The sequence below is a fragment of the Rattus norvegicus genome, chromosome 8 (assembly GCF_021556685.1).
Source record: "Rattus norvegicus strain SHRSP/BbbUtx chromosome 8, alternate assembly SHRSP_T2T, whole genome shotgun sequence".
Lineage (NCBI taxonomy): Eukaryota > Metazoa > Chordata > Mammalia > Rodentia > Muridae > Rattus > Rattus norvegicus.
In genome coordinates this window covers 57,917,593-57,941,216 of record NC_141541.1, presented here as the reverse complement: position 1 = coordinate 57,941,216, position 23,624 = coordinate 57,917,593, and positions in this window count along the sequence as shown.

Sequence of the window (23,624 nt, the reverse complement as noted above, 5' to 3'; positions counted from 1 at the left end):
AGTAGCAGGCAGGGATTATGTATTGAATAGTAGTGTCCTTTGCAACACCTAGAAGTTGCCCAGGATCATAATGTTACTTAAAGACTAGTGTTTTTGTCTGAGCAATGAGGTGAAGAGTCTGTGTACCACATTTCATCCAACAGTTTCTCCAAAGATGGGCCAGGCATTGGAATCTTTACACAGACTCATGGGAAGGGAATCACTGTTACCCAGAAACCCTTTGAGGACTGAGCCAACAGCAACAAGTAAGAGAGCCCATTACACAAACATGGAGATTCTGACATCAGCCCATACCTCCCCCATGTCACCTGTCATTGTGGAGCAGGGACTATGGAATATGTGAGTCTTTCTTTGGATCACAAAGGAGGTGAAGGACTTTACAGAGCCCACTTTCTCTTGTTTTGTTTTTATTCATGTACTCAACATTCCAGGAGCATCTACGGCATGCCAACAGGAGTAGTTTGTCTTCCCTTTCCCATCTCTCTGCAACACAATTCTAGGTGGGGTTTCACAACCCCGTTTGTTTTTATTCATTAAATTTGTTTTCTGACAATTTCACACATATACATAATACACCAAATATTCTGACGCAAGCATCTTGTCTCATCTCCCTGCTGCCCCTTTCTACCCCATCTCTTTCCTATAAATATCTTTCTTATGTTCGTGTCTGTTTGGTTTGTCTTTCCTTTTAAGCGTTATTTGTTTTACTGCGTGGATATTAGTGTTTGCCTGTATGTGTGTGCATGCTGCTTAGTATCTGTAGAAGCCAGAAGAGGGGATCAGCTATCCCAGAACTGGAGTTACAGACGATTATGTGTTGTCACATGGATGCTGGGAATAGAACAAGGGCCATCTAGAAGAGCAGAAAGTACTCTTAACCACTGAGCACCCTTCCCAGGCTCAGTTTTATGACCCGTTGAGTTACCAAGGCCATCTTTGTGCACATGAGTTTGGAGCTATTTCTGGGAGAGTGATTAGCTCAGCAATGGATCCACAACTGAAGATGGTGACTCCTTTCCTCCAAAAATGTACCAGCAGCCAATAGTTCAGCAATAACCATATGAGTCTCTTCCCCATCCGTGACTGATTGTAGACAGGCCGGTCTTGTGTGGGCTTCATGCAGGCAACTCCCGTTGTCGTGAGCTTATGATTTCAGTGTGTCTAGAGGGTAGCATGCCTTAGCCCTTTCTCTTCCTACTCTTACAAACTTCCCATCATATGTTCTGCCATGTCCCTTGAGCCTTACAGGGAGTGGTATTATATATGCCCTATGTAGGTCTCTCAATAGTCACTCATTCCCAGCATCTTCAGCAGACATGAGTCTGCATTCCCTACCACTCGATACCCATGGAGGCTTCTGCAAGCCTTGGCATAGCTTCCTCTTTATGTATAAGCATGCATGGTGTGCAGAGGCTGTACTCTCATTTCTCCTTCTTGGTTTATTTTCTGTGTTATCCCTTCCTCACTGATTATTCTGACTCTAGGATCCTTCCGTCCCTCGATTCCTTTCTCCCCCTTTGATAACTCTCCACGTGCCCTCTAGCTGCTCAATTTTCTTTATAAAATGCATTTGCCTAACAGCCCTGCAACCCACTCCTGGGCATAGAAGGAAACAGATCCAATAGAAAAGAGAACTCAATAGGGTGTTTTCCCTGGAAGCAGGGTCCCTGTGAGGTGGAACATTCTATAATCAGAGCCCTGGACAGAAGACTGAAGTGAGAGTGAGGAGATCCAGAGCTAACATCAGGTTCACTAGCTTTGGGGGCAGATCGTAGCGGTAGAGAGTTGTGAGTCCAAAGGGCAGATTGAAGTGCTCTCCACTAAAGCTTGAGCTGAAGCGCTCTGTGTTGCAGGTTTTGTTTTTCTTAAGATCTTTATTTTAAGTGTGTGCGTCTGTGGCTGGATATGTGCAGCAGTGGCTTGTGCCTTACAGTGTTCAGAACATCAGATCTGGAGCTGCAGGAGGTTCTGAACTGTCCTGTGTGGGGCTGAGAAACAAAACTCGAGATCCTCTGCAGGAGCAGCATGTGCTCCTTACCTTTTCACCTTCTCTCTAGCCCCTGTTTTAGTGTTCTCAAAGGGTTAATCAGAGTCATTGTCTGATCTTTACAAGGAAAATCTCCATGAACCAGTTTAAACCAGCACGAGATTGATATATTGTTTAAAACTCTATCACACTTTTTTTTTTTTCTAAGTCCAGCCATCATTTTCTAGTTGCCAGTTTGGAGGCTCCTTTGAGTCATCCTCTTGCCTCTATTCAGCCTCTCTCTTTTCTTCTTCCTTTGCCTTCTCCTCCCTCCCTTTCTCTCTCCACCCTTTCTTCCTTTTTTATTTTTATAAAGCATTTAATCCTCCATTCTTGTCTCCTTGAACCTTCCTCTAGCTCTGGCTTCTGAATGGATGGCTGTCTTGTGTCTCTGGTGTCTTCTTCTTCATGCCTTTTTTGCTGGCTTCTCTTTCTCAGCCTTCTTCTCTGAGGCACCACTGTCCTTGTGTCCCTTCTGTGACCTTGTTTGCTCCTCCCATAATCCCTTCCCGGAGGTTTTCATCCACATTCATGGTTAATAGTGGCACCCATGTTGATGATTCTTTAAATGACACCAAACTGACAGTTTTGGCTGTCTGAAAGACCCAAGCAGTTCAAAACTTACCTATTTGTCTTCCTTGCCTAAAGTCTCCTCCTCCAGGATTCAACAGCCTAGTCTAAAACTTCACTTTCAGCTATACCTCCAAATTCAGAGCCCTTCAGTAGTCTGGCTGTTTACCAACCCCCACTTCCATACATGCATAAGTTCCAAGCCAAGGTCTTTCTAGACTCTGACATGTCTCATCAGTACACTGTCTCCTGCAACCCAGGCCACTCCCTTTATTCAAGTGCCCTTGCACTTCCATTAGCCATGACAACTGCTTTTGGGGTTTTCCTTTTCCAAACCTTAGCACTACCCAGACCATTCCTAAATGCAACGGAATGTCTTTTGCAATACAGATCTAGTCCCTACTGATTCACAATGATCCAATCTATTTAACCACATGTTTCTTTATCCTGTCTCCCACTTATCCTAGCCCTCTCTATGTTTGTATTCTGGTAATTTCTTAGAGAATTGCCACCTGTTGTCTATCCATGCCTCTGTCCACAGTGTTCCCTGGGACTTCTCCATCCACCCATATATAAAGTCCATATCCTACCCGCAAGGAAAATTTAATATTGTCGAGTGGGTGAACAAATGCTTTAAGATTTGGCTCTGTCATCATATTCCTGGAAAGACCTTTTACCTTGGCAGGATGCGTGTGCCTCTTGGCTTCCATAGTAACGCCTGTATTCCTTCTTGTAGATTGCTGGATTCAAACACAATTTATATAATGTCTTTTCCCGCCATCTATTGTGAGCTCCTTGCAGACAGGGTCAGTGGCTTTGTTTCTGTGCAATGTCAAGGGCAAAGACTAGGTCCTAAACAAATATTTGCTCAAGTAAAGTGAGATGAATCAAACCCGTGTGTCAAAGTATCCTCCAAATGTCCCCTTCCCAACTCAGATGCATGGTTTCTGAGTGGGAGCCCAAATGAAGACAGGAAGCAGGAGGGCAAACATCAGATTTCAGGGTGGGGGTCGGAAGGGTGGGGAGGGCTGAGTTGCTGCTCCTTCTGAGAGATTACTCGACAAAGGGTTCCCACTTTATCCTTTTTAATAACGGGTGGGCAGCAATCATGTGTTAACAGCAGTAGTCAGAGCAAGCTCTCTTCTGCTCTGTGTGCGAACTGGGGGAAAAAAGCAAACGCTACCTTGGAAACCTAAGCAGTCCCTCTGTTTCCCCTTTAACAGAGCCAGCAAGCAGTCCATTGATACTAATTGCATGGGGAGGAAGGGGCCTAACTGGAACTTTAGGAGAGGTGAAATTCTTTCAGAAGGAAAGCTTCAACTTGCCTACCAATATTTATATCCTTTCCAAGACAGGCAATGGGAAGACAGAAGGGAAGAAACTGGCCGCCCAAGGTGAGCCTGGGAAGAAGAGCTCTGCAGTTGCTCAATTCTAGCATTCTTACAAACACTAATGTGGTTCCCACAGCTGGGGCCTGGATTCAGCCAGGGCAATCTGGTACAAGCAAAACCTAGGAAGACTAAGGAAGGGAGAAGAAAAGCTGGAGGTGGACCTAGAGGTGCAAAGATGGAGGTGACGGGGAGACACAGAAGAGAAGGAGCAGGGAGAGGAGGAAGATGGCAGATGGGAGGGAAGGAGGGGGAAGGAGGAAGAGGGGAAAGGGCTGGCTTTACTGTCTACATTTTAGCTTCCCTTGGTTGATGTTACAAAGAACAAGAACGCTCAACCAGCTCCAGACATAGCAATTCTGTACCTGTCAAACCCATCTCAGTAAGGACAATGGTGCCAAACGTGCATAATGCCAGGGACACCAGGGAGCCATTGGTGGGGTAGCAGATGGGGAGGGATTTGTACTGAGCTCTTTTGAGGAGATGGGTGGTTTCATACAAGAAAACGGAAGCCTTGAAATGGTTAGATTCTGAAGGCAGCACACAGGATGATCTTGGGCATTTTCTTGAATTATCTTGGAGCCAGGCACTGGAGCTATTTCCACCTCTCACTGGGAAGCTTTTGAAGCTGAACGTCTAAAACCCTAAGCGACAGTCCTATCCCTCCTTTCGTTCATCATGTACACATCCTTTGGACCACTATGGGTGGCATGAATAATATAGTAGCCTTCCACTGGGATGATCATTAGCTTGTTTTCCCCTATAAAGTTTAGTCATAATGTTCTTCTTCTTCTCCTGAGAGTGCACTCATATGAGGAGCAGATGGCCCATATGAGGACCAGGAGCTCGTGAGACTTCTCAGAGCTGAGAAAGTGGGATAGGAAGGACCAGGGGAGACTTAAACCACATCACAGCAGAAGCCTCCGCAGCAGCATGATGCCAAAGAGCCTCCCCATGGCTGGTTGCTCCTCTCTGAAGAAGTCCCACTGATCCAGATATCTTCATGCTAGACTTATCCTTTATGCTAAGTAAGCTTATTGCAAAGACATAAACTGATGCATTAGAAAGCTGATAAGAGGACTCATTAAAAGAAGTGTGTTTTTACAATACCATCAGGAATTCCTGTGCCTCCTGGTAGAAATGAGGCCATCTAAATATTTAAAACCAAAGAAAGTAAACATCATGTATGTCTTTTGTGTTGATATTGTATTATATTGTAATTGTTTGCAAACTTGTTTATGAAACCAGTGGCAGCTGCAGCTTAGTGCAAACAAACCAGAGTGTCTCAGAGAAAGGAACGCTGTGCATCCTCTGGGCTCCTGCATCGACTGCTACAGCCTCACCCCTTCTTTCCCCCTCAGCTCCCGTTTTACAACTTCCTCAGAACTCACTTTTCCTCCAAGCGTTGATTGCCATAGAAACAGACCAGTTAGGGCAATAGCATTTCTCTGTGGAGCCAGTAGACTGGGTGATGGTGCACACCAAGATCTAAACTTGTCCAGTCAGACACCTCTTTATGCTTTCTTGAAGTAAAATTGATGTGTAAAAGTTGCACACAGTTAGTTTGCATTTGATGAGTTTGACCTGTGTACATACCTATAATATCCTCACCATAATCATGATTATGAACAAAGCCTTCTGATTCACATGCTTATTTATGTCTTTATTATGTATTCTTTTGTTTGGCACTGTGTGTGTGTGTGTGTGTGTGAGTGTGTGCATGTGTAGTTCTGACATGTGTATGTCCATGTGCATGTTATAGGCTTGTATGTGGAGGTTAAGGGATGACCTTCTCATTTTCTACCTAATTTGAGATAGTGTTTCTCCTCTCCTCTCCTCTCCTCCCCCCCACTCCCCCTCCCCTCCTCCTCTTCTTCCTCCTCTTCTTCCTCCTCTTCTTCTTCCTCTCTCTCTCTCTCTCTCTCTCTCTCTCTCTCTCTCTCTCTCTCTCTCTCTCTTGCTTATTTTCTCTCTCTTGCTCTCACTCTTCTTTTGTTTACCAGAATAGTTGGCTCTCAAGCTTCTGGGGATTCTCCCGTCTCTGCTTCCCATCTCCTACAAGAATACCAGGATTAAGATGCCTATGTTATGTGACCAGCTCTTTGTGTGTTCTACAGATTTGAACTTAGCTCCTCATGCTTGTGCAACAAGTTTTTTGCCAAACAAAGTATTTTTGCCAAGTCCTTTTCTTAACAGTGTTTTAAATGAACAAACGATCTGTGGTTGTTGGCCTACCTTATACAGCAGCTCCTTAGACATTACTTATGGCATAGAAATGAAACCCTAACATTTCAGGCTGCAGCGCCCCATTATCACCTGGTCTTAGTCCCTGGCGGCCTCCATTCTAATCTTCTCTGCTTCCAGTCTGAATGCTCTAGATTCTCTGCATAGAGTCAGGTAGAATTTGTCTTTCTGCAACTGCTTATTTCATCAAGCCTACTGTCCTCGTGTTCACACATGTGGTCACATAACGTAGGGCTTCTGTCTTTTTTTCCCCTCCATCTTTATTAACTTGGGTATTTCTTATTTACATTTCAATTGCTATTCCCTTTCCTTGTTTCCAGGCCAACATTCCCCTAACCCTTCCCCCTGCCCTTCTAGACGGGTGTTCCCCTCCCCATCCTCCCCCCATTGCCGCCCTCCCCCCAACAATAATGTTCACTGGGGGTTCAGTCTTAGCAGGACCCAGGGCTTCCCCTTCCACTGGTGCTCTTACTAGGCTATTCATTGCTACCTATGAGGTAGGAATCCAGGGTCAGTCCATGTATAGTCTTTGGGTAGTGGCTTAGTCCCTGGAAGCTCTGGTTGGTTGGCATTGTTGTTCATATGGGGTCTCGAGCCCCTTCAAGCTCTTCCAGTCCTTTCTGTGATCCCTTCAACGGGAGTCCCGTCCTCAGTTCAGTGGTTTGCTGCTGGCATTCACCTATGTATTTGCTGTATTCTGGCTGTGTCTCTCAGGAGAGATCTACATGCGGTTCCTGTCAGCCTGCACTTCTTTGCTTCATCCATCTTGTCTAGTTTGGTGACTGTATATGTATGGGTCACATGTGGGGCAGGCTCTGAATGGGTGTTCCTTCTGTATCTGTTTTAATGTTTTCCTCTCTATTCCCTGCCAAGGGTATTCTTGTTCTCCTTTTAAAGAAGGAGTGAAGCATTCACATTTTGATCACCTGTCTTGAGTTTCATGTGTTCTAGGCATCTAGGGTAATTCAAGCATTTGGGCTAATAGCCACTATCAATGGGTGCATACCATGTGTGTTTTTCTGTGATTGGGTTACCTCACTCAGGATGATATTTTCCAGTTCCATCCATTTGCCTATGAATTTAATAAAGTCATTGTTTTTGATAGCTGAGTAATATTCCATTGTGTAGATGTACCACATTTTCTGTATCCATTCCTCTATTGAAGGGCATCTGGGTTCTTTCCACTTCTGGCTATTATAAATAAGGCTTCTATGAACATAGTGGAGCATGTGTCCTTGTTATAAGTTGGGGCATCTTTTGGGTATATGCCCAAGAGAGGTATAGCTGGGTCCTCAGGTAGTTCAATGTCCAATTTTCTGAGGAACCTCCAGACTGATTTCCAGAGTGGTTGTACCAGTCTGCAATCCCACCAACAATGGAGGAGTGTTCCTCTTTCTCCACATCCTCGCCAGCATCTGCTGTTACCTGAGTTTTTGATCTTAGCCATTCTGACTGGTGTGAGGTGGAATCTCAGAGTTGTTTTGATTTGCATTTCCCTTATGACTAAAGATGTTGAACATTTCTTTAGGTGTTTCTCAGCCATTCGACATTCCTCAACTGTGAATTCCTTGTTTAGCTCTGAACCCCATTTTTTTTCTTTTCTTTTTTTCGGAGCTGGGGACCGAACCCAGGGTCTTGCGCTCACTAGGCAAGCGCTCTACTGCTGAGCTAAATCCCCAACCCCTGAACCCCATTTTTTTTGTTTTTTCTTTTTTTTTGAGCTGGGGACCGAACCCAGGGCCTTGCGCTTGCTAGGCAAGCGCTCTACCACTGAGCTAAATCCCCAACCCCTGAACTCCATTTTTAATAGGGTTATTTGTCTCCCTGCAGTCTAACTTCTTGAGTTCTTTGTATATTTTGGATATAAGCCCTCTATCAGTTGTAGGATTGATAAAGATCTTTTCCCAATCTGTTGGTTGCTGTTTTGTCCTAACAACAGTGTCCTTTGCCTTACAGAAGCTTTGCAATTTTATGAGATCCCATTTGTCAATTCTTGGTCTTAGAGCATAAGCCATAGGTGTTTTGTTCAGGAAATTTTCTCCAGTGCCCATGTGTTTGAGATGCTTCCCCACTTTTTCTTCTATTAGTTTGAGTGTATCTGGTTTGATGTGGAGGTCCTTGATCCACTTGGACTTAAGTTTTGTACAGGGTGATAAGCATGGATCGATCTGCATTCTTCTACATGCTGACCTCCAGTTGAACCAGCACCATTTGCTGAAAATGCTATCTTTTTTCCATTGGATGATTTTGGCTCCTTTGTCAAAAATCAAGTGACTGTAGGTGTGTGGGTTCATTTCTGGGTCTTCAATTCTATTCCACTGGTCTGTCTGTCTCTGTACCAATACCACGCAGTTTTTATCACTATTGCTCTGTAATACTGCTTGAGATCAGGGATAGTGATTCCCCCAGAAGTCCTTTTATTGTTGAGGATAGTTTTAGCTATCCTGGGTTTTTTGTTATTCCAGATGAATTTGCAAATCGTTCTATCTAACTCTATGAAGAAGTGGGTTGGAATTTTGGTGGGGATTGCACTGAATCTGTAGATCGCTTTTGGTTAAATGGGCTTCTGTCGTTTAATGGTTAAGTAATATTCCTCTCTCTCTCTCTCTCGTGTGTGTGTGTGTGTGTGTGTGTGTGTGTGTGTGTCTGTACCATATTTTCTTGATCAGATTACTCACTGATGCATATTTGTGTTATTTCTAGATCCTAGCTAGTTTGACTAATTCATAAAGAATTTATAACAAAACAGCAGGAAATGAATAATCAAATTAAAAATAAGTGAAAGATTTTAATAGACAGATATCCAAAGAAAGCATCCAAGTGATTAAAAGATATATGAAGGTGTGATCAGCATCATTAATTATCAGGAAATTCAGATTAAAGGCACAATGAGATATTAATTCCCAATGCTCATCTGTTCAAATGGCTAAGAGTTTGTGAGGATGTGGAGAAATTGGAAGCCTTATGCACTGTTCGTTGGAGTAGAAAATGATGCAGCTGCTATGAAAAGCAGTGTGGAGGTTTCTCACAAAAATTCAACACAATTAGAACCATCAAAGATTCTGCTGTTTTCATTCTCTATAGTTATCAGAAAGAACAAAAAGCCATCCCAAAAAGCTACCTGCCCTCCTGTGTTCACCAATGTCGCTTCCTTTTGTCTCACTTGGCTTGCAAATTTATGGAAGCCCTACATCATACCCAACAGAAACATCATTCCGGATGTTTGGAAAGATAGAAGATTATAATTCAAGATACTAAGAAGATGTCCCTTTCCCTAAGAAAATCCATCCCCTTTCTTCAGGGAAGAATGGAATTCCTGAAGTATTTCTATGGCTTATGATCCCAAGAGCATCCCAGTACCCAGTGCTGTATTAAATGTATGTTGACAAGGTATCAGTACTCATGACAGTCTACTCCATATGAGTCTACACACTCTCTTGTTTCAAGGAATCTGTCTGTTGGCCATGAGAGGACTGTTAACATGAGTGATTGATGCAATGATCATGATCAATAAAGATACTCAGATTGTTGAGTTGGCATTTGATCTTCACTCTTGGATTGGTTGACTTCTGCCCAGTGCAAATGGGAAGACAGGACAACATGCAAAAGGAGCCAAAGGAAACCCGAGTACTTTGCATAGGGCATATACACACATGTATACCAAAGCCTTCAGATCCCTAGTGCCATGTGCTGACAAAGCATTGTAAAAAAATCACTGGCTTTCCGGACTCCTTCGAGAATAGTTAGAACATGGTCCAAATTACTCCTTCCCTTGAGTTTAGATCACTGGTGTCGTGACTTTGTAGATCTCCTCACAATGGAATTCGATATTTCCACATTCCCAATATTCCCACCTTTAATCTCCTCCGTGTGCCTTGTTTTGGCCCAGAGACTAGAACAGTGGTGGGACCTTGATTCTGGGCCATGACCTCAGGAGTACTTTTATGCTTCCACTTGCTCTCTTGGGGTGTTGTTGCTATAAGGGTACAAAGCCACTCTAGTCAGAAAGCCCCTCGGTCTAACCAGCTATTCTCGGTTCTCAAAATATGTGAAATATCAGTTAAGATCTCTAGAACTGGATTTCTGGCCCACAGATGGCTTCCAGCACCTGGAAAGTCCAGAAGATTCATCTACCTTCCAGGTCCTTACCTCTGGTTCTTGACCCATTCGTGAAATAGTGGAATTGAATATAGTAGCTAGACAATTTTGGCAAACTTAATTACACAACTAAACTATAAGTTAATTTAAAATCAAACACATACCAGATTCAAGGTGTTTCTAGTAACACTTTTCAGTGATGTATCACAGACTGTGATGAGTCACAGGACCTCACTTCAACCTGTGATGCATTACATGACCTTGTTGCAGACTGAGATGCATTTTAGGACCTCACTGCAGACTGTGATGCAATATGTGGCCTCACTGAAGCTGTGGTTCTGGACACCTTATGTATCCCATGTACTATGCATGCTATCATCCTACACGAGGATCCCTGCTTGAAGGACTGTGTTCAGACCCAGGTCATCAATGTGCTCTATATAGAGAAAGCTATATATAAATGTCCTATGGTTTTGTAGAAACATATTGGTTTAGAGAAAACAAAGACATCCCATATTTTCCTACCATCATTCCTCAGTACATAAAAATTAGATTAGTGTATCTTTCTTTGGGCTATATTGTGCTTGAGTGTTTGATTTCCAAGATTTCTGTTTGAGTTATTGATTTGAGTTTCATTAAAAAGAAATCACTCAATGAATTCAGGGTTTGGTAAAGATTAGGATAGATTTTTCTAGCCATCTCTGAAAGGTCCCTAAACACATTTCTGCAATCTTTCTGCACAATTATGTGATATGGCATTTTCAGCATTGACAATTATAAAATCAAAATCTTGATCTACTTGGAAAAGCTTTGAAGCATCAAATATACAACCAAGATTTAGTTCTTTATGTAAAACCACACAAGCACATTCAGTTCATTAGTGGGCAAATTTGGGTTTACTTTTTTACAAAATGGTAAAATTACATAAAGAATTGTATTAAATTATAATTTTATGATATAACCTCAGTAAGTGTTAAATTTGTATGCCTATTTTATATATTTACACGCCCAGAGTTAACTAAAAATTATCAGGCATAAAAGAAGGTCGCAAGAGGAAAACATTTTAAAAGCCTTGACCCAGCCGATCTGTACATTCATGAGTCATATCATACGCAGCTCACTATGGAAGTGACTTATTATGCAGCAGAAGCTAACAGAAACATTGATTTTTTAAAATTGTCAGCCTTAGAACACTTGGAATGAACTCAATGACTCTTAAGTCAGTTTCTAGCACACCATGAAAGAGGACAGTCTTACCTTCTGTCTACCTTGATCCACTAGGAAGTGTGACCATCCTCGTGAGAAAGCCACACCTCCTAGGAGGTCCTTCCTGTAAATCTTCTTGTCACTTCACACCTGGAGTCCTGCCTTCATTTAGATCCTTCTGTACACAGACCTGAACAGCATTCTGTCTCCTCTTTGCAGAAAGACAAAAAACATACATTATATCACAAAACGATTTCTCTTGAGATTAGCTAACATGCAGTAAGCATTTTGCTCCTTGTAAGTGTAAGTACCAATCATTGGATTTATACCTGCGGCACAGGATGGCTCTGCTCAGTGCCCTGTACTTAGTTACCACTAGATAACTGAAATGTGGACTCAAGCAGTTAAGCACTTACCTATCCATTATAAGTTGAATACCATACTGGGTGTTGGAGGCAAACTGGCAGAGTCAATGGAAGACCAAGACCCCAGGAGCGACCTCTGCCATGTTCAAGACACCATGTGTTCCAACCTCTATCTTTACCCTGGCTCAAAAAGCCACTTAATCCCATTACAGAACATCTAGATATCCTCTCACAAAGCAGTTTCTGCTTTTAGAAACCACATGACATAGAGTTGGTATTTCCAGTTCCTTGGGTATAAGACAAAGCAGAAGTAAAATTTACCAATTAAATGCAAGGATCTTTACTTTATGCAGACCATAGCACAGTTTAGTATCCTCAGGGGGATTCACTGTGTGTTTTCTTCCATTTAATTTGCTTATCTGTGTTTCAATTTTCATGAGCTGTGTTTACTTTTTTGCAAGGTCAAAAAGAAAAAAAAAACCCTCTCCAAGATATACCTTAATGAAAAGTAGCAAAGCCCTTATAAGGTGTACAAGATGCTCAAGTCAGGAGAAGAAGAAGTCATTGTCTTTTGTGGAGGCAGCAAATGGTTGCCTGAAATGGAGCTGATTTGGGGTGATGTGCATTATAATAGAACAAATTACTAATGAAGTGCTAAGTTACTGGAAACCTTATTTGTTGGTCTAGGGGGATTTTATCCAGCCCATAGGTCATCAAGACCATTCATGCCTTATAAATAGAAGAGTTGCCAAATTCAACCAGTGCACACAGACTGACTCTGCCTTGTGATTGGTGCATAGGGTGGAGAGGCAACCAGGAGCCCAGAGAGGTGATTAGAGGTCAAATCCAAAGATTCACTGAGTGAAGGGTTAGAAAAACTCTGATTTATTTGATAAGAAGCATGTAGGATAAGATGTTAAATTACCCATGAAGACTCTGGTTTAGACACAATAGAAAGGTTAACACTCTTAGAGGAAGAGAGAATGGAGGGAGATGACAACTGAGTTCTGGTTCGACCAGTCCTCTTCCAAATACCTAAGGAGCAGCAAAGCAAGGATGCTTGGGTACTGCCCACCTTGCTACTGTTGTTGAGTTTGTTTGTTTTGTCTTGTTTTTCAGACAGGGTCTTTTTCACAACAAGGTCTCTCACATACCTGGTACTGGTCAAGTAGGCTTGACTGGGTATCCAGTGAGTTCCTCTCTATGCCATCCCAATTCTTCAATTGCTGATTATACACACACACACGCACACACACACACACATACACACACACACAGGCACACATGTGCCACTATGCCCAGCTTTCTTAATGTGAGCTTAGGGATTGAACCTGGGTCCTGGTGCTTGCAAGGCAAGCACTTTATCATCTGGGCCATCTCCTTAACACCATGACAAGTCTTTCTGACAAGTTTGCCTGTCTCTCCTATCTTTACCAGGACATCTGATGAACTCTAACCATACACTGCCCTTTGGAGGGCTCACAAGCACCCAAAAGCCTAGATACCACCCTAGATTTCTGTGCTCTGTCCTTTCCCCACCAGCCCCCGAGTCCAGCATTTCCAGACTGGGGCCTCTCTGAGCCAGCCACGGTCTTGCCTTCTGTCCTGTCTTCTGTCAAGGAAGCAAAGCAAATATAACCATGACTGTTGCCAAATGGGAAGGGAGAGTAGGAACAATACAGGCGAAAAGAAGAAAATGACCCTTCCCTCTGCCATTTGCAGCTGGTCCTTTCCCCAGTTCCTGCTCTAACCCATTTCATTCCTGTTTGCTTTAATAGTTTCAAGGAAATATCCATGAAACACAACCGCAGAAGACTTAGGCACTCAATCTATTTTTAATCCTTTAGCAACATATTTCTGAAATAATTTTTAGAAGGTGTTTTGACTTCCAGGAGAAAGAACCTTATCTTCAGTGAATTAGTATTTATCGGGGCTTTAATACACGTTTGTTGGGTTTGCTTTACACTTTTTTTTTCTGGCAGGCTGCTTTTTTTTGTAGCTCATTAAACTGGGGATTATCTTTGGGAGTGCGGGGGTAGAAAAAAACACAGTCTAGTTTTCAGTCTGGGCAAAGTAGTGTTAGAAATACAAGTTAAAAACTGCTACATGACCAGTGTTAATCTTACCTGCTGAGGTGGTTTCCGCTATTTAATCTTATATTTGTGAAATGGATGTGACACCAGAGGTTAGACCTAAATAGGACTCAGAGTGACAAGAATGAAAATCTCTTGGAGTGATTGGAGTCCCTTACTGGACTTTACAGGGATGCTTCCAATCTTCGTCTGATGGGTGGCAGCCGAGATCAAGCCCTGCCTCTGTAATCTGCCTTCTGGGGAGGAGAGCTGGGAAAGGATCGTCCAGTTTGGTGTTTGCCTGTTTTCTCTGTCCAGTCACGTGACAAAAGTTGGCTGAGAGGATTTTGGCTTTATTATTGTTGTCAGTGACACAATCGCTACATTATACTGGAGCCTTTTGAAAAGCCGGTGTATAACTCACTTGCCCACTCTCTTTGTGTGGGAACAGAACATTGGGTAGCCTTAGGGAAGCCCAGGGTACACTCCAGTGGCATGGGAGAGGGGTTGTTGTTTTGTTATTGGCTTGTCTGTTCTGTGTGTGTGTGCTTGTGTGCGCAGGTATACCGTGGGACAGGCATGGAGGTCAGAAAACTTTCAGGAGTCAGTTTTCCCCTTCCACTTCGGGCTTGGAGGATCACATACAGGTTGTGGGTCTTCTTGGCAAGGATCCTTACCTACTCAGCCAACTCACCAGCCTAAGGTTTGGTGTTTGTATGCAATGTAGTAAACTCTCAACTTTTGACAGTTACAGTGTGTGTGTGTGTGTGTGTGTGTGTGCACGTGCGCACGTGCATGTGTATGATCTTGTGTAAAGGCAAAAAGTCAACATGGATGTCTTCCTTAATCATGCTCCGTCATCCTATTTTTGTTGGGTTTTTTTGTTTGTTTGTTTTGTTTTGTTTTTGTTTTTTGTTTTTGTTTTTTGTTTTTTGACACAGGATCTTGCATTGGAACCTGGAGCTCACAGATTCAGACAGATTGGCTGACCAGAAAGTACCAGGCATCATCTGGTCTCTGTATCCCTGACGCTGGGATTTCACCCATGCCCCTCTATAAGCAGCTTTATGTGGATGCTAAGGATCTGAACTCAAGTCCTCATGTTTGCCCAACAACATTTTACCAACTGAGCCATCTCTACAGTCTCAGAATTAAGCCTTCGAAGTCCTATGAGTGTTGAGTCCAACCTTGGAAATACTGGCTTAGAGGCTTGTCTCCCTGCATGCTCTAGGACTACAATCATAGAGGTAAAGGACAGGCCTGATTGTCACATCTCCCAGTTAAACTCATGGTAACAGGGGCAGACTACAAGTTGGCCTGGATTGTAGCATCTGCCAGTTAAACTTATTTTAGCAGGGACAGAGCACAAACTTCTATACTGGAAAGTTCTGGAGCTGACTCTGGTCCATGACATCAGCCAGATGTGTAACAATACCACCCTCTTCCCCCAGGCCTGATTATTTACCTGTAAGTCAATAAGCTCAAGGGACAGCACAAAGGACAATAGATGAAAATTCACATGAGATTTCCTAATCGGGTCATATGTCAGGCCCTCTCTCAGACACACAGGATCTTGCAGTGAGAAACACTGGCACAGAAGACTGAGGTTTGCAAAGGCCACAGCGCCTACTCACTGGCATAGACAACTGGCAGGGCAGCACCAGGTCAGTGCTCCAAGGGGCTCCTTCTAACCCCATCTATCTCTGGTCTCACTACAGGGCCATCGCAGTTCATCAAAACACCACAGACACAGAACAAAGGCTGCAAACACAGTGCTTCGTGGGGATCTCTCACCATTCTCCTCCCTCGGGACCTATGGTAGCCAGGACCTACCAGCACCTGTTATAACAAGAGGTGTGCTGTTAGGACACATGGGTTACTGGCAACCTCATCTCTAGGAAAGATGAATAAAGTGTGGATGTGTGGGTCTCAACCATTAAAGAGCCTTAAACTCGACTGAGTAACTACAAGGGACACCGTCAAAAGTCCAAGGGAGAGAGGATGAAGAGTAATGGCCGTAAGGATGCAGTGGAGGGTAAGGCCAGAGAAGCGCATTGCAGGTAGAGGAGACAAGCCATGGCAGTCTAAGATGGCATCGCTGGGAAACGAGAATGCCAAGATCGCCACACTTCTGACTAGAGTCCTTGGGAAGTTACTTACTACCATGGTGGCACTTCAGGAGGAGTGCGACTCTGAGCTTTTATTTCCTGGCAAGGAGAAGGTGAGCCAAAACTGATTCCTGACACTGCTGTGAACTCTGCCAGGGACTCCTCCGCTCACCTCCCTGTTCCCCACCTTGCACCCCTTAAGTTCATCTTTCTCAAAAGTCTACCTTCTATCTAAACCACCGAATGCCCCAGCAGAACCAAGTTTCCCTCCCTTAGGTTGAATGAGATGCTCCCCCATGCTGAACCCCTCCCTGGCAGCTCTTCAGGGCCATTACAAGTCCATCTAGATGAAGTCAGGGCCTGGCCCAGAATGGACAAATGACAAGCAGGTGTAAGTAAGATCTAAGAGGCCAGTACCTCTAGGAATTGTACAGAAGACGAAACTGGGACATGAGTAGAAGAATCAGAGTTTGTTAATGAAGGGCAGATGAATGAACAGAGGTTGGATTTGAACCCTGCATGCATAGAAATATCACACTGAGCTGGTTAATATGTACAATTAATATATGTCAATCAATCAAAAAATAAAAAAGGAAAGGAAAGTGTTCTTGCTAGCAGAATAGGATCTTAATTTTCTGAGCAAGGCTACCAACTTTCCCCGATTCTTCAGCTTTTCTAGAATTTTCAAGAGGACAAACTAACACCTGGAGTGAGGCTTTGCCTCCCACCCTACCTTCTACCAGTCTGGTCTGGTGAGTTCCAAGTACCAGGAAATAAAAGCAAGTTCCTCCTCCCACAAACTCTAGGGATCCCATTAAACTCAAAGGCCTCCCATCCACTTCACTGCTCCTGTAAAAGGAGCCAGATCGATTTTCTTGGGCTGGCTAGGGAGCAGGGGCTCGTGGAGGTGGGGAAATACAGCTCCATCGGGCCTCCCTTCAGAGGAGACCTGGCTTGCAGGGAGGCTCCAGGCATTCCCAGCTGGAGGGTAGACTGTCAGACTGGAAGCACCACTTCCTGGAGATTACAGGTCAAAGCAACCAAAGGGAAAAATTGCGGGAGCAGCATTTTTGAAAAGACGGTCCCTGGTAAGAGCACACAGTTGGAGAATAAAGGGTTTTCCAGCAGCCTGTGGAACATTTCAGCCTTTATTCTGCGAGCAAGGAGGATTTTTTTTTTCAGCTCACCTGGTGCATTGAGCCACCAGCAGTGTGTGAGAAAGGTGATTTTTAGACCGTTTTTTTCATGGTTCAGCAAACGGCAAATCCCTCTCTTGTGGTGTAATGATTGAGAAGAGCCTCTGCCTTCCCCATTTGTTCAACTCTGTAACTTTTAGTAATGAGAAAAGGGGCCCTTGGCGAAGATGGGCCAGCTGAGCCCCAGCACTAAAACTCTTGGTGGCCCTTGTGTCCCTAGTCTCCCTTTCCAAAGTGTCTTTGATCTAGCCTTGTAGGGAGCCACAGGGCAACAAGTTCAGCAGCTAGAGAATCAAAACACCCTCCTCCTTCTCTCTAGCCTGCATTTTGCTCCCATAAGCACAGCTGTGACCTGTTGCCCCCAACACACTATTGTCTCAAGCAGTGTGGTAATTTGGCAAAGGGCTTGTGTGTTTGCAAGCGTCTGGATTTTAAATTTTACAGGATTCCCCCTCCCCACCTCAGCGACCTAGTAAAGATGGTGGGATGTCTATGAATTGCAAAGATAGGTAGGTTATGAAGCACTTTGATCATAGTCTCTGGTGTACTTTGGGTGTCTGACAAATGTATAGGGGCAGAGTGAAGAACCCGGAAAGAGACCCCTAAGCGTGTGCCTTCACACCTGATTTCAAACTCATTCCGCTCTGCTACATCCCTTCTTATCTCCTCAGCTGCCCCTTCCCTCAGCTGGTGTACAGAAAATTCCATGCTGTATGGTGCAGTAAGTGTCGTTGCCTGGATCATTAATTATCGTTGATAATGAAAACATGGGCTTGGACAATTGGTAAAATGTAATTATTTACCATCTGTTGTGGGCTCTCATGTGTAATTACTTAACAAGGGAAGAGTCATAAAGGAAAGGTAATGATACCAGACACGTGAGTGCTGGATGCTGGGAAAGAGACTTGATCCCCACAACTGCTAGCATGGACCCCCTTCTCCCCTTCTTCCTTCTCTCTCCTTCCACCACTTCTTTTTGTCTTCTCCTTTTCTTTCCCATGCCCTCCTTCCCCTTCTTCTCCCACTTCCTTCCTCCCTTCTTTTCCTCCCTCCCATTCTTTTTCTCTCTCTTCTTTATTTCTCCCTTTTCTCCTGCCCTGTGTGTCTTGTGCTCTTTCCCCTCCTCTCTCCCCATCCCTTCTTCCCTCTCTATCTCTCTGTCTTTCTCTTCCCTCTGCCTTCTTTTCTTTTCTTCAATAACACCTGAACCACACAAATCACCTGTATGTTTGCATAAGTCCTCCACTTGAGTGGCCCTTTCTATAACTTCGTGCAATCATCCCTTTCTATATTTCCATGCACCCCTCTTTGTAGTCCACCTTGTCAAGAGTGTGGTAGTTTGAATAAGCTTAGCCTATGGGAAATGGCACTAAGAGGAGGAGTGATCTTTTGGAAGAAGTGTGTCACTGTGTAGACCGGCTTTGAGATCCTAGGCTCAGGCTGCACCCAGCCCCACCCTTCTCCTAGCTACCCCTGAGACAGTCTCTCCTAGCTACCGTCAGATCAAGATGCAGGACTCTCAGCTCCTTCTCCAGCACTGTGTCTACGTGGACACTACCACACATCCTGACACGATGATAATGAACTGAACCTCTGAAACTGTAAGCCAGCCAATGAAATGTCATCCTTTACAAGAGTAGCTTTGGTCATGTTGTCTGTTCACAGCAATGGTACTCTAAGACATCTAGTCAAGCCTGTGTCATTTTATATCATAACAATTTTGCTTTCAAATCTGTTTGTCCTGTTTCCACATCTGCTCTCCACTTGACCATGAATGAGTTCCTGCAGCAAAGGGTTTTGGTCTTTCTGGGTCCTACTGCTTAACATGTAACAGACACTCCACAATTCTTTTTAAAACAAATGCAGGCATGAGCTTCGTTCTCTAAGCCAACTATTTAAAAACACAAATTATTCCCCAGCATGAAATACTTGTGAGGATGATCAGTGTGAAGGGGAAATATCATAAATATTTCCTTGGGGAGAGCTCCTAGGCCTGGAATGTTCATGTGTCAGAGCTCCTGGGCATAGTTCCCATTGGCATTTAAGCCCCTGAACTGCAAACAAAAAGCCAAGATTTGAAATCGCAGGTATCAAACGAGCTCTGAAGCTATTGAAAGACATTTCTTGTCCCTTCATGCATGTTTTTAAGGAAATGGTTCGCAACCTTCCTAATACTGCTGTCCTTTAATATAGTTTTTCATGTTGTAGTGACCCCCAACTGTAAAATTATTTCATTGCTACTTTTATAACTGTAATTTTGTTACTAATTGCAATATAAACATCTGATACGCAGGATATCTGATGTGCGACCCCTGTGAAAGGGTTGCTCCACTCCTAAAGGGGTCGCAACCCACAGGTTGAGAACCAATGTTTTAAGGGGATATGTATATGGAGAAAAGATCAGTTCCTAAAGGACACCTATGATGATTTATCCATTCCTTTGCTATTTCATGGGCTACTATTATGTAGCATATTCCATGAAAAGTGCTCTCAACACACATATTGGTAGCCAGTGTTTAATGCATCCTAGTTTACTAAGTGGGAGAGGAGAGCTTTTAAAAACATGCAAAGGGCAGTTGATCAAGTAGCCTACAGTCAACACCATCAGCAGGCACAAGACACTAGGAGAACTCGGAAAGAGAGCGCCCGGTTGAATGTGTCAGAGCAAACAGAGATACAGTATGCATTGTGTGTACCAGGCTAGAACCGGTAGATTACCTGCTTTTGTACATCTGCGGAGGCTGTTAGGACTCACCATGCTTGAGACAAGAGCACAGGAGAGCACAGAGAGGTGGAATTTCAGGGTGAGTTCCCTGAAAGCCAAGGGAAAGAGAGCTCAGCCGCGTTTGGCACAGAGCCTGGAGAATATCCAATATGTTCTCACTCAGCCTTTCCACTATTGCTCTGCACAGCCACCGAGGACTGTGGAGGGAAGGCTTCCAGAAAGTTCTGGTTTATGAACACCTTGAGCGCCCTGAGCCATGTTGGCCCACTGTCCCGTTTCTTCTCCTGTTTCCTTAGTGATAATGAATGTCACTGTCCAAGAACACAACTTAACCTGCCTTCTCAATCTTTCCAGCTTTCTTTCCAGCTCCAAGTTAAGAAAAGCATTGTAATTTACAACCCCTGCCTTGTGGAAGTGCCAGGCCTTTCTTTAGAAAGCTGTTTTCTATTCCCTCTTGAGTTTAGCATGCCATGTTTTCCTTTGCATATTAAGGGACAAAAATCGAGGTGACGGACACGTTCCCTTAGTACCAGAGGCAGCTGCCAAGTTTTTCTGGCTGACTTTATCTCCTCCTACAAACACTTCATTGCCAGTGTGGTCTTCACCAGGAGAATTTAAAACAGTGTATATGTCTCCCACATGATCTCCTCTTTTAGTGAGTGACCTGAGGGCCGTTGAGGAACAAAGAGGTAGACAATGAGAGTCACACAAAAGTGGGTCCGAAGCACTGTTGATTTTTAGAAGATGTTATTGCTGCACAGAACTGAGTGAATAAACTACGGTTTATATTTTACTGCAGCAGGAGACTTTATGCTTAATAGGTTTTTTAATATAGTTTGACCTAGTACTGTCAGGAGAAAAACTGCACTCAGTTCCTGGCTTCCACGCTGGACATGATTTCTGCAGATAAATTATTTGCAATGCAGTTCCTATTACTAAGATGGTGCCTCGCACATCTGTTTTATGTTTCATTAATGGTACAACAAATGAAACCATCAACCATTCTGTTTCTCTACATTAATTCAACATGTAAGAAAGCTCCGATGACTCCAGACAGTAGGGCCGATTAACGAGTCAGAGAAGGCTACTGGTTTGGTTATGGATCTGCACAGGCCGCCCAAGCACAAATCACGAGGCTGGCAAATGGTGATCCAATTTACTATTTAAATCAAGACTGGGTGCCATGGTCTGATCCACAGCAGAGCACTTTAGTGCACATTAAGTACTAATTTGACTTCGTCTCCAGCACCGAATTGATGGGAATTAAGTCAGGAACAACAGGAAGGACTACTGGGAGAAAGGAGCTAATGATGCTTTTGATGGGGCATCTTTAGAAGGAAGTGATCTTGATTGGACCAGAGAGACCACATTGCTGTTTGTAGTGATGACGATGGGATAGACTTGATTTACATCTCCCATATTAGATCGCTGTTACAAAAGTCTTGTGTTGATGGGAAGCTCAGGTGGTTTGGGATGTAAAGAAAACTTAGAGCTGAGTGAAGCACTTAGTGTGGTTTAATATAAATTTAGGTCTTCTCATTTGGTCAAGATGCCTCTGAGCTATTCTACAAATCTTTTCCTTTATCTCCAGGTTACAACGACAACAACAGTACATTTGCATCACAGAAGTCACACGCAACTTTCCATATAGTGCCCTTTTAGTAAAGTGTCCATTTGCTGAATAGCTGGCTACAAGTGTGACATGGGTGTGACGTTGATTGGATGAAAGGGGCAATGTTCTGCAGAGGACATCTCAAGCCCATCCAATATGCTGATCCCTTTCTTTCCAGTCCCTGGAACACTGTCTCTCCTGAAGGCTGCTTCTGATCTAAAACACCCAGAATTTTCATCTACTGTGGTATTTGACACCCAGAGAAAATGTTCAAGAATATTTTATGAGATCTGTTTGTGCTTGGGGCATAGAAATAAGTCAGAGCTGAAAGTTTAAATCCTCTTTCCCTGTGCATTGTGGGAAGTATCTGGCCCTGCTGGAGAGCTTGGTAATGAGAAATGTTGAGGGACACATGCCCATGGCATAACACTGGTGGCAGCTATCAAAAGACTCCATTCCAGATATGGTTCCTTTCAGACTTGACTTCTTGGAGCTATGTGTTGTACCATCAAGGCCCAAAGGAAAGAGGAGTCAAATATGTGTCATTTGTTCCTTTATTAAAACAACAACAACAACAAACATTTTATCAACTTCTGTGATATACTGACATTACCATCAGGCATCGTGGGGCAGACCCTGATGTGAATGTTTACCTTAAAGATATGACAGCATGCTGAGGAATGTGAGAAGCTACAGAAATGACCGTCAAGGACATGGGAAGATGGCTTAGGGAGTGAGAGTACTTGCTGTGGAGACATAGGTCCTGATTCAGATCTCCATGGCTGAGGACTAATTGAGAGACCTGTTAAGAAGACCCTAGAGCGCAGTGTTGAGAGCAGTGGGTTTTCAGCTATGAACATCAAATGTTCAAGGCAGATGAAGGCCTTGAACTAGGCCTTAATGGAGAGTAGAGCAGGCCATCTTAATTGAAGAAATGCATGGATAGCCCCAGTTATCTGTAGGCTCAAAAAATATGGAACAGTTTGTTTTCCTTACAGCAAAGGATGTAAAAGAAGTGAAGAAAAAGGAGACGTGTCCCTAAAGGACTTGGAATGCCCAACTAGGCTTTGAACTTCATTTTATCAGCTATGGCAGGCCAGTTGGTAATTTTGAATAGCAACAGTATCTGCTGGAGGAATCCTAAGGAAACTGATTTTGTGTTCATGACTCAAGCTTGCACTCAGAAATGTCCTACTCCTTAATTTTCCCCTGCCACTGTAAACGCCGATATTCCTTTGAAGTTTGCAAAGAGCTCAGTTCTGCTCTGAATGCGTAAGCTATTGACTGATTTAAGTTTCTCCCTTTTTCTTTCCAAGAAAAGTCTTTTGTGTGGAGCTGATAAGTCTGCAGGTGCCAGGGCTAAGCCATATTGGAGGATGTAGAGCATGTAAGAAAATTAGAGTTTAATAATAAAAATGAAGGGTGTTGGGTAACTAGCACAATGAAATAGTCATCCCATTCATAAGGCTTATAGAAATACAATGAATGTCCTCCAGGGATAGCCTGTGATGCTGAACAGTGTTAATGGTACCTTCTGCTCTCTGGACACATTAGAGGCTTAAAATAGAACACCCTGAAAATGATGGCAATCTCTTGGAGCAAGACAAAAGGAAAGGGACATGAGGTGGGAATTCCTGGTGCCTGACAAGAAAGAAAACTCTAGATGTCATAAGGAAGAACACTGTGGTCTGATCTATAAGCAAGATGAGAAGGGCAGTTCTTCCATGATTGGAATCTTGGAATCCACATCTTCCTCCTTCAACGTCACTTATCATGTGCGAATCACCTCCATTTAGGATCAATGGTCTCTTGTCTCTGTTAAGGTTATTTAAGCCTCCCCCCAACCCCACAATTTCTATTTCATCCTATCCTTTCTTTTTGGTTAATCTCCATGATCACAAATTGAATATTGTTAGCCTCAATCATCAACAGACCTGAACGAGGCCTCTTTTATCCTATCCATAAAATGTATTGTTAGCATGGACCTCTGTCTCTTCTAGGAAGTCCTCCAAAT